This window comes from Orbicella faveolata, unplaced genomic scaffold (assembly GCF_042242905.1).
Source record: "Orbicella faveolata isolate gen_17 unplaced genomic scaffold, um_ofav_v1 contig_46, whole genome shotgun sequence".
NCBI classification, from domain to species: Eukaryota; Metazoa; Cnidaria; class Anthozoa; order Scleractinia; family Merulinidae; genus Orbicella; species Orbicella faveolata.
The window spans coordinates 9054818-9066697 of NW_028301576.1; the positions used below are offsets into that span (position 1 = coordinate 9054818).

At 38.2% G+C, this 11880-nt stretch overlaps 1 pseudogene; it reads left to right on the forward strand.

Moving 5' to 3' along the window:
* Positions 1-4724: 4724 nt before the first annotated feature.
* On the forward strand, positions 4725-5918 carry LOC110047960 (beta-1 adrenergic receptor-like; annotated as a pseudogene).
* Positions 5919-11880: the final 5962 nt, after the last annotated feature.

Below are 11880 nucleotides of genomic sequence, written 5' to 3' on the forward strand. Positions count from 1 at the left end.
AGAAGGGAAGAAGGGAAGGAAGGAAAGAAGGAGGAAAGAAAGGAAAGAAGGAGAGAAGGAAGGAAGGAAGGATGGGTGGAAGGAAAGAAGGAAGGAAAGAAGGAAGCAAGGAAGGAAGAAAGGAAGGAAGCAAGGAAGGATGGAAGAAAGGAAGAAAGGAAGGAAAGAAGGAGGGAAGGATGGACGGAAGGAAGGAAGGAAAGAAGGAAAGAAGGAAGGAAGGAAGAAAGGAAGCAAGGAAGCAAGGAAGCAAGGAAGGAAAGAAGGAAGAAAGGAAGGAAGGAAGCAAGGAAAGAAGGAAGGAGGGAAGAAGGGAAGGAAGGAAAGAAGGAGGAAAGAAAGGAAAGAAGGAAAGAAGGAAGGAAGGAAGGAGGGAAGGAAGGAAAGAAGGAAAGGAGGAAGGAAGGAAGAAAGGAAGGAAGGAAAGAAGGAGGAAAGAAAGGAAAGAAGGAAAGAAGGAAAGACGGAAGGAAGGAAGGAAGGAAAGAAGGAAGGAATGAATGAAAAGTATTGATTAAAAGTTCAGGCACAGCATACGTGTGAAGAGTTAACATGTCAACTTCAAACTGAAAATTCAATGACGAGGATTGCATTAACTTATCAATAACATGGGTCGAAGCATGCTAAACTGATTTTGTAAATTTTACTTGAAATACCTCGTTTCGCAAGCTATCTGAAATAGATAGAATGAAGCGACTAGGAATACTTCAACCTAACTTCCGCAACCCACCCCCCAAAAAGTGGATTATTTTCTTAGAAACCTTAGGAACATCATATTCTGCTTGGTTTCTTTTGGCTATTTATCATTTCTTATATTCCATCAGGCCGCTCGCGCGCGATTGGTCTAAACTAGTTACGAGACTGAATATCCCCCGGCTAAAACTGGATAATATCCGAGTGATATTCCCCAATATTCAAAGTTGCGCGTGTTAATAATCAAAATACAAAATACAACATGATAAACACAATAGCCTCTTTTTGGCGAGAAAATATACTCGCATGTTTGTCCTTCTTTGTACCTTACCTATTCCTCGAAGTTCATAGTTTTCCTGAAGCCTCTCTCTCGAAAACTGTGCGCTTCTCGGACCAGGTCATGACCGTGGACAAATAATCGACTCTATTTTCGCGCCAAATGGTGGCTATTGTTTATATATCCAACGCGCGCTCGTGTGATAATTCTTAAATATATGAATTGCAAGCTGCTTGTTGACACCGGATGCAATAATAGTGTCTGAGGATTGACTGTCCTTGGACAAGACGGACGTTTAAGAACATCAAGGAGAAGGTAGAAAGGCAAAGGTAAGACGAAGTTTCACTAAAACAAAAGACATTGGTTGTTAAACAGTTCTACCTTTAGCTATCCCCAAAGTTTGGTTGCAACATACCGGCCAACAATGCCTGGATTTAATTTTACATTCCCGTAGGATATTATATCGTGTTCTGTTGATTCTATTTTCTGTTTATGAAAATGCCTTAGTGAGGTATAAGCGTTATATAGCTAACCAAATAAATATCGAGGCTTCCATGCGTTGGAATAGGGGCACTCGTCCATCGCCTGAAAGCAATAATCAGGAAAACATCACACATTTTTGCAGCTGCTGAGGCAAAAAATTAAATAAAGTAATAAAATAAAATAAAATAGAACTACCTTATTCCTTGCACTTTCAGTGCATGATCAGTGAATGTCGCCCCATGTTTCTGGAAGGTTATTTAGTCATCCGGCAAAAAAGTGAAGATGGAATGGTTTTATAGAAGTGTCGAGCGTTGTCAATTCAAACTGCGATGACGAAGTGTACATTGACTTATCGATGACATGAGCCGAAGCAAATAAACTGCTTTTCATAACCCTTTCATTTGGTACCAAAAACATTTTTAGGCTCTCCTTAGCTGAGGAAAAGATTCCAAAGTGTTTCAAATGGCCCAACGTTTAATTTGTTATCATTGCGCTTTATAATTTGCAAAATGAATTCGTAAGTATCGCGTTCATCTCATAGTTTTCCCGTTACGATAGAGAGACGACTTGCATTATAATGCAGTATCACCGTCTCCTTTTTGCCGCGCGTGCAAATTCGTTCAAAACTTCAAATTGACATCGCGGTACTTAAACGGGTTTCCCACGTACACTTGAAATTTAAAAAGGAGCTTTAAGTCGGCGGTGGAAGATAGGTAACGCGCTTTATTATATGGTTAGCTCCGTGAGCGGGCAAGATGAATCAAATCCTGCGCTGTGATTGGCTACCCGAGCGGGCAAGATGGAGCTATCTTGCCCGCTCGGGACTACCCGCCGTATCCCGCAAGAAAAATTTCCCCGAAAGCCATATCATAAATCCTTTATTGACCAAGCTTGTTCGGTCAAGATGGCTGGATATTGGCCTTGTTCTTTTTTTGCGAGTTTATGGACCTCGACTCCGTCTCGGTCCATAAACTCACAAAAAACGAACTTGGCCAATACCAGCCATCTTGACCTCACACTTGGTCAATAACCCATATAGATAGCTCACGCGGGATGGCGAAACCGCTTTTTGAAAAGTCAGTTTTTGATGAAGTTAAATTTGTCTCAATTCGTCGACAAATAGGAAACAACATGGCGTGCCAATACCCATAACAATTCTTTGCACGTACTAGGAATTTATGTTTTAACCGAATCAAAATTAGTGTCGGTCTTTTTCGCTTAGTTTTCTCAAATTATGGTTAAATCGCGATATAAAACTAAATGCGATTTTGAGACGAGATTACCGCATTATATTAGTGACGTTGGAAGAAAACATATTTACAAGCATGTTTTCTCCAAACAATACAAGCTGCTGGTTATTAACAACAGATGCAATAAAAGTGTCTGCAATTTGAAGAGACGTACGGACGTTTAAGAACATCAAGGAAGAACCACAAAGGCAAAAGTAAAACTAAAGCGAAGGACACTTTTTCCCCCTAGATTTGCTTTTAAGTAAACCATAAGGCTGGTTAAAACATGCCGGCCACTAATGCCGGGATTTAATTTTACATCACCCTAGGATATGCCATCTTGTTCTGTCGCTTCTAGTTTCTGTTTAAGAGAATACCCTAGTGGGGCATGTGATATATTGAACTAAACGAAAATCGAGGTTTCGAAAGGTTAGAATAAGGAGAGTACGCAAGACACCGTTTATAATGAATGAAAATGGCTTTCTTCTGACAGATGACTTGTCGACTGTGTTAGCATAATTCTTCGCATAATTTAGCCCTGAGCTTGCTCTACAAGGAAATATCATGTTTGTTTATTATGACGTCATATGACGCCATTTGACCGACCATCTTGGATTTCACTATTATTAAACGGAAATTAATACACAAGCAAGCCTTCATTCGCCCAGTTCTGTCTTTATTTTGCTTAAAAACCAAATAGCATAATTCTGATGCGAGGAGCATAATTTAGAGAAACGAGCATAATCCGGGCATAATTTCCAAAAACAATTTGAGCAGTGCTAGGAGTATAATCTGCCAATTTTGCGAGCGCATTCGACAAAAGCCTAGTCTGTAAACTCTGAGGCATATTAATATAATTTTGAAACAGTTTTATTTTTACGAACAGAAACACTTTCGAAACGTCATGATCCTTACACAAAAAAACAAGGTTGTAAAAGCAACAAGAAATTGTACATCGAAAATTTCACAGAAATTTTTATATATAATGTTTTTTTATTTCGTAAGGTGCTTGGCAGTCAAAGCATGACATATGTCGCGCGTGAGGTTTAGCCATTTAGAAAAGAAAAGAAGAAGATATATTAAGATAACGAATAACATGTACAGACACTCGCATTTATCCATTATGTTGGTCTTTTGAATAAAATAACTCTTTTAACTAATTCACATGTAGAAAAGGTGGATTTGCTTGATGCTATTAGCATTATATTCAAACTCACACCACGCCTTCAGGCACTAAGAGATATTTGCCTTCTTACTTAATTTTCATTTTATTGTTCAAATTAGTTTTTAAACATCTCCCCATTGAAATGAAATTTTTAATACGGTTAAACAAGAATTCAACTATATCTTATGGAAAGAAAGTGCTTTAAATGGTTTTGCATTCAAGGATCTTTTGTAAGAGATTGGGCGTTATATTCAGTTTCAAGTAGAAGGGGCTTGAGTAATTATTGAAAATATATATATATTAGTGTTTAAAAAACACTTCACAGACTGGACGCTAGACATTGATGGGTTTGTTTGTTTATAAAATAACAGTAAAGAGGAGATTGTTTGAAAAGCAGTTTAAGTTCCAAAGCTAGTACACCTGATGTTTCTCATTAACTCGGTGGTCCCGGCGTTTTAAGTTGATATCTCCGAAAGTGATTCAAACATGATTGTTTGAATGTGTAAATAGTGCCCCCACTTGGTTTTTCTAAAGCTACAATTGTAGATACCCTTTAACAAATAAAGTCTTTCATTAATTCATTCATTCATTCATTCATTCATTCATTCATTCATTCATTCATTCATTCAATATGAAGTGTTTGGTGTTCAGTTTAAACCACCCTGGCGTCGCCATGTTCACTTTATGACTGTAATTATGATGTTTAGGCAAGCAATCGCAGACGGTGATCCTTCTGGAATACGTTGGAGACCGATACAACGCGTTATTTTTTTTTTTTTTAATAAAGTACACCTTTTTTCAAAAAAATAATAATAATCCTGCGTTGTATCGTATTCTTTTTTATTTATCTTTTTATTTTATTTATTTATTTATTTATTTATTTATTTATTTATGTACTTTTTTTTTTGCAGCTCTCTCTACTTGTGTTGTGTTCTCACCATGAACTTCAACAGCTGGAACTGGTTCTGGAGTGTTTGTTTCGGAGTGATAGCATTTGTAATCATTATTAGTAACTCCTTGTCAATCGCAGTTCTTGTCAAGCGAAGGTTTCGCAAACGTTCTCTTTACCTGTTAATCGATTTGGCAATAGCTGATCTCTTAGTTGGATTATTTGCAGTACCGATTTATATGATTACAGTCATCTCTGAAGGCAAACACGTGCCACTAGTCGCTCTTGATAGTGTCGATATGTTTACTGGTCTCTCCTCCATTTTCACATTGACTGTTATTTCTTTTGAAAGACTCTTTGCTATCAGTCGGCCACTTCGTCATCGGCAGTTATCCTCACACAGCTACGTCATTGCCATAGCAACGCCATGGATCCTCTCCCTCGCGGTGACTTCAGTTCGAGTGTTTCAGCACTATTCAATCGTGACAAATCACCAGTTTTTATCAGTTATTATTATCAGTTTGTCGACTCCTTTGCTAATAACGTGCACTTCTTACTGCGTCATCTGGCGTAAGCAGACTTTCCGCATACATAACGGAGTAAGGGCGAGGAGAGAGACGAGGCTGTCTAAGACATTGTTTTTGATAACAGGAACATTTGTGTTGACTTGGCTACCATTTCAAGTTCTGCTAGTTCTAGTAAATATGTGTGTGCCGTGTACAAAAATGCACATTGTGGTCTTTTTTGTTTTTAAACTCCTTCAGTTCAGTAATTCGTTTATAAATTTTTTGATTTATTGTCTAAGAATGCCAGATTATAGAAAAGCTGTTTCACAAATATTTCATTGCTAATGCCGCGGTCACTCCAATAATCCCGAGGTTAATACGTTAGGCGATAGCCGAACAAATATCGTACTAATACACTTCTCAAGTGCACTGTCTTTATATAATGTTCCAGGAACTCATGCCATGATTAATGCAGCTGATATAATGCGATTGTAACGCTTGGAGAAATAAATATCTGGTAGATTTTTTCGAGTTTAATTTATGAATAGCAACTACTGTGAGCATGTTACTTGTTCACGGTTTTAACAAAAGTAAAATTGCTACCGCGATATTTTGTTATCTAACATATCTTTCAAGCGTTGGATAGATATGAAGTAATAAATAACCGTTCACAGTTGATTATCATCTTGTGTGCAACGCCATTTAATAGGACTCCCACTGGTTTCACAGAATAGGGGAAGATGGGCAATTTTAACCCGCGTTCGCAGGAACATAGAGTTCAAGGGAACATATGCATGAAACATGCATTTCCTGGGGATCACGGGAACAAGCCCTCTGCAGGGTAGGGCAAATAAAATCGAAATGAACGGCGTAAAAGGTACCAGAATCTCGCGACATTGTCTCTGCTCCCATGACATCAATGAGTCATCAGCATTTGATGCTTTTGATGGAATCCCTTTTGAAATATTTAATAACAAGCGGGAGATTCGAAATCGCTTTGTTAAGCAGATCCTGATTTACTTCATCTCTCTGTTTGATTGCTAATTGATATGTCATTTGAACATTTTCCTTTCCTGGTTGCTGATCGAGCAATTTATACGACCGCTCGAAGAGCTGGCTAGAGGTCTTAAGGACAGCAGTATTGGAGCAGCAGACTGTCCTTCAAAATTTGGGTAAAGTTCCTGATGTCAAGGACGTTGGTTGAATCGACGTTCTCCAGTGACGCCTGGAGAGTAATCTCACTAATTTGGCTCTGAACTCGGGCATCCTTATATTGTAGATAATAGGGTTCAGCAGAGAGTTTCCAAACTGAAGAATCCTTCCCTCGTAAACAACACGGCTTGAGTTGTTTAACAACAAACAGTTCTTGCAAAGGACACTAATCAGAAGTGTGGCGCTCACAGGAAGCCATGCTGCCACTGATAAAAGAGAGGCAACTAACAAGGTTTTGGTTAAATTGCTGTTTGCGATATGACGATGCTTTCGTATACTTTGCTTTCGTAGGTGCTTCATACGAAACCAAATTCTACAGTATACGATGCAAACAATGAGCGGAAGAGCAGCCATCAAGAAAATAAACAAACTCGTCGAGATATTCTGGTTGATAATTCCAATATACGTTATGATAAATATGATTGTGAATGTGAATGAGAAAGAAAACAGCCAAGCTGCGCAAATAACATAGATGTAACTACGGGTTTTAGTAATGCGATGACGTAGAGGCCAAAAACGGCATGCGTTCTCTCTAAAGAAAGAACAACTAGAAACACTATAGAAGCACATTCTGAGATAAAATCTACAGTTAGACATCATATCGCGGTGGGCTTTTCTCCAGTATAGCTTAACACCAGGTTCTCCGCACCAAAATAACTGCCGACAGGCCTACGCTTAGGTCGGCCAAAGCCAAGTTGATTACAACGTAGCTTGTGTACCTCAGAGCTTTCCTTTGACTCAAGAAGATATGGATTGTGATGGAATTGGCAAAGACAATCGCTATGCTTTCCAACTTAAATGTTGTGCTCCAAATCCACATTTCCCAAACGGGAAGGGTTTGCCTGCTTGTATTGTTTATGTTGGTCAGAATCTAGCCTAAGGCAATAAGAAAAAGAAAAAAAAAAAAACAGTGAAAGGATGTGATCATTATACAAAGCATTATGAGATACAACACTAATACCTCAAAAAAGCCGCAATCACCCTCATGCCTCAACTTTGTGGCCGTGGAAATATGTACGGAGTTCCTTTGGAAACTTCCAAAAACATTTGAGAGGCTTTTATGTAGCTAAAATATTGGTTATTATACCCTCGGGAAGGGGGAGAGGGTGGTGGGGATGAGCGGCCCGCTTTCAAAACCCTCACCCTATTTAGGACCTAAAAAGCCATGTTTTTCCCTGCCCTATTTATGACCTCTCCAAAAATTCGATACCCTATTTATGGCCATTGCAGCTGGCACAGTTGCTCTAAACATAATTTATGAAGGGCTTTTGTTGATGTTCTTATCGATAATGATGAAAAAGTAGCTTCTTCTAAAAAAAACATGCTTAATTCAAGACCCGGGTGCACTAACCACACCCTATTTCTGACCAAAATAGCCAAAATGGATACCCTATTTATGACTTAAAAGGCAGAAAAACCTTGCCCTTTGGAGCCGCACATACCTATATAGCCCATATAAGGGAGTATCCCTTGGGATTATACCAAAGAATTCGAAGCCTTTCCTGGTTTTAAGCAAAATAGTGAGAAGACCTACGTATAAAAAGAGATTCGCGTCTCATATAGGGGCATTAAGGAGCATGGGCTATCGGTTTCGTGAGCTAAGCACACATCGACAAATTTGTGTTTATGTCAAAAGGCTATTCCACTCGATAAGCACGTTTAAACATTCGTCAACATTGACGACTAACTTAACACTTGTTTGCTGCAAGCTAAAGCCAGGGAACTTTACCTTAAGGCGAATCTGAGTGCTTTTAAAAATGTTTCTTTACAAGGTCAAGGGGTGATTCAGCTGTAAGACTGCGAAGCCGTTCCTCAGTAACTGTACTATAGTTTAAATAAAACACAGCCATTTGATCAATTCCTTTCGTTCGTTTTCAATGTTGAAAAAATATTCCAAAATATTGATGATCTTTGCTCATTTGCATGACAGATTTTCATGAGATAATGGATTGATTCTTGCTACCGTTAATAGTTTGTCATGATGTTATTGATAAAGTGGCAATTATTTGCGAATGCATGCAGATGCAGGTGACTGAGTCTCGATATAGAGACCCAACGGGTGATCGCATCACAGTGAACCTGCTGTGCTGTGGGAGTCGCATTGTCATCACATTGATGAGATACCATAAGCCACACGCGATCTTCTGATCCCATGTATAACTGATGACAATTCGGATTGCTATCTTCGTGCATTTTTGTTACCTAAGAAGGTTTCCCTTAATTTTTTAACATTGTTTTCTCAAACTGACCTTATTTTACTTCTTTTTTTCAAGTATAACAATTTTTTTTTTCCTTTTTTGTGGGGGGAGGGGGAAGGAGTTATATAATACGAAATATGGCCGCTATTTGAAAGATGTTGGATTTTTGTTGCATAGCTAGTGGTAACAAATTCTGGGCAGGAACCGCTCTAACGGGCGAAAATCATGGCTTTCGCCTCAAATTTAAAAACAAGGAGGCATGCAAATCAAAGTCGCGTCTATTTTTTTTTTTCTTTAAGTAAACACAGCATTTTTTGCTTTCTTATTGTGTGGCCCGGAAAGAAGTTACTTTTTCTTTTTCGCACCATGAAATTTCCGCGTTCCTCAGAATGACCTAGTCAATGATAAAAAATATGGTCGTGGTACGAAATTAATACTATAAATGGAAAGGGCTTGATGAAATAAGAAAAATTCCAATTTTAAGGCCACAGGCCAGTGAAGTGTGATATGTTAAGGTTGTATAAAGGTTAAAAAATTACTAAGACTTGTCAGGGAAAATGCTGCTGTATGGCAAACTTTGACATGCAGCATGCGAATAAGGGTTTAAGAGATTAAGCGGAATTGTGAGAAAAAACGCTGGTGTATGCCAGAAAAAAAAAAAACATAAGAAGACCTGTAAGGAAAAACGTTGCTAAATGGCACGCTTTGACATACAGCATACAAATAAAGGTTAAACACCCCCCCCCCCCCCAAAAAAAAGACCCTTAAGGAAAACCGCTGCTGTATGGTAAGCTTTGACATCCAACATAGTAATCGTCATCGTTTAAATTTTTGCAATTATTCAAAATTTCTGAAACGTCTAAGACGTCTGTGGCCTCAAAATTCAAAATCGTACTTATTGCAGTAAGCTCTTTTTTTTTCTGGTGTCTTTTTTGGCCATTTTTTATGGTTTATGAATTATACAGGCATAATGCCCTCTAAGGCAGGACAAATCTTGTGGCGATGTACACGGGATGACACGTGACAGATCTCCAGGAACATATTTTGCGCTTTAGGTAGACTGGGTACTGGAAATTTCAAGTGATCCTTCGATGGCGGCCATTGCAAGCGTTCTGCAGCTTTTGTTAGACGTATCGTTTCACATCGAGTCAGTTCTGCGCCCTTATTTTGTTGCGAACAATTCTTCTACAGCTTACAGTTGTGACTTGGTTTCAGTTTTCAAAGTTCTCAATCGTTCTGTTGTAGTCATTATAAATATATATTTGTTTTCCTTTCATCGAGAATGACGATCTCTTTATCGATGAAATGTCTTGCATTCTTTGTTATTTCATACAGGCGTTCCTGAGCAAGTTTCCCCATTGATACAGGGGTATCATGTGTTATCCAGTCGTTGCACTCGTACTGTGCAGAGTCGAATTGCTAGCTTACTGGAGTTCTTAACTACATGGAAAGATTAATCTGCGAGTATGATCGGCTATCATAAATCTGCATAGCGAAGAATCTTATCACATGATGCAGGTGTATTTTCAACCGGGTTGTTGGCATTTAATGCTGAAGATGTTTGTGCAACTGTAATTCATTCGCCAACATTGAAACAAATCATGGATATTTATGATAAACTGGAATCAAGTGGTGTTTTGGTTTACACAATTGGTCTGAAACAATGTCCACATCCCATTGCTTGCAGGGCAAAGCAGGTGACGTGGAGGAAGATCCAGGCCTTTCAATAGTTGATACCATTGATCAACAACCGTTGCCAACAATCATTCTCTCTGTGCCTGACATTTGCCTACAGATGCGAAAGCAGATGAAGTATCCAGTGGTTTTACCTGAGCCTGTAAAGAAGTTGAAGACTGGACACATGCCTCTAACATTGTGTTTAAGTTACAACAATTATAACACTAACAACAACGAGAGACCTCTGTACCATGCCATGTGAGCCCAAGAACCTGGTAAACTAATCAGACGCACAGAGCAATGTCACGTGGAACATTCCATACACCATAATTTTGGTCATGTAAAAATATTTGACTTTGTATCAACACCTGATCAACATTATTTTTCATTTTTCATTTTCTTTGTGAAACTGTATGCTGACAGCCAATTAAAGATTCAATCTGAATCCTGGTACAAGCATGGATGCACTCTTCTATCCTGAAAATATTATGCAAACCACTACCTGCTGATCAACATATACGTGTAACCTTACAACAATCTATCATAAGAGACATACAAAATGTTACGTGACATCTTAACGGAAGAACCAGCATATCCTGTATGGAAACTGATTACATTGTTATTCAACACGTTCATATTTGTTTAATGTCAGGGCAAAAAATTTTCACAGCCTTAGCGTAATTCAACAGCATTGACAAGGTGTCTATTTGAGATTAATTGACCAATTTTCAGTTGCTGACTTTATTATGTAACAGACTAAGTCATTCCAGGAAACTGTCTTGGCACTACATGTACATGTTACTTTCACTCTGTAAACAAAGTCTAAGAATTTGTAATGACTGGTCTAAGTTAATATCAACAAATGGAAAATAAAAATTCTATTTTTCCTAATTCATTCGTTGTTTATTTATTTATTTATTTATTTATTTATTTATTTATTTATTTATTTAACCTTTATTTTTTCCGTGAATGCCTACTCACTGTAGCATTTTCACTCGCAAAATAATGAAACAAAAATAGACATAAGCCCTCACGTACGCACTGCGGACCTACTTCTTATGATTGCCAGGTCACATGACACGGTCAGGCAAACGTCTATTGTGCATGCATGGTTAATAAGTTTATGGGGATTAAGTCCAAAATACGGCTGGTCGCACTGTTCCTCTGTCACTTGATCTGGATTCTATAAGGCACGCTCACGGATCACTTGTAATTTGTTATTCACATTTGGCTAACATACACCTTCTTGGAAATCTAATTTAATGGAAGTAAGTGATTGAAGACTTGTCCGCCAAAAATGGGAACACATTGAATACTGATGGTCCAATAAAATGCAGAAGTAAATACAGGTTACTGGCTTTGCATAGAACAGAATGTTAACGGATAATTTGGTAAGATAATTGTATATAGGCGAAATATTATCAACACAAAACATTTATTTCGATTATATGTGCAAGAATTGAATTGATGCCCCGAGTATCAAAAATTGGCAAACCCCATATCCTCACCTAGGCATCGTGTATGCAGAACTAGGGAAAATATTTATTTACT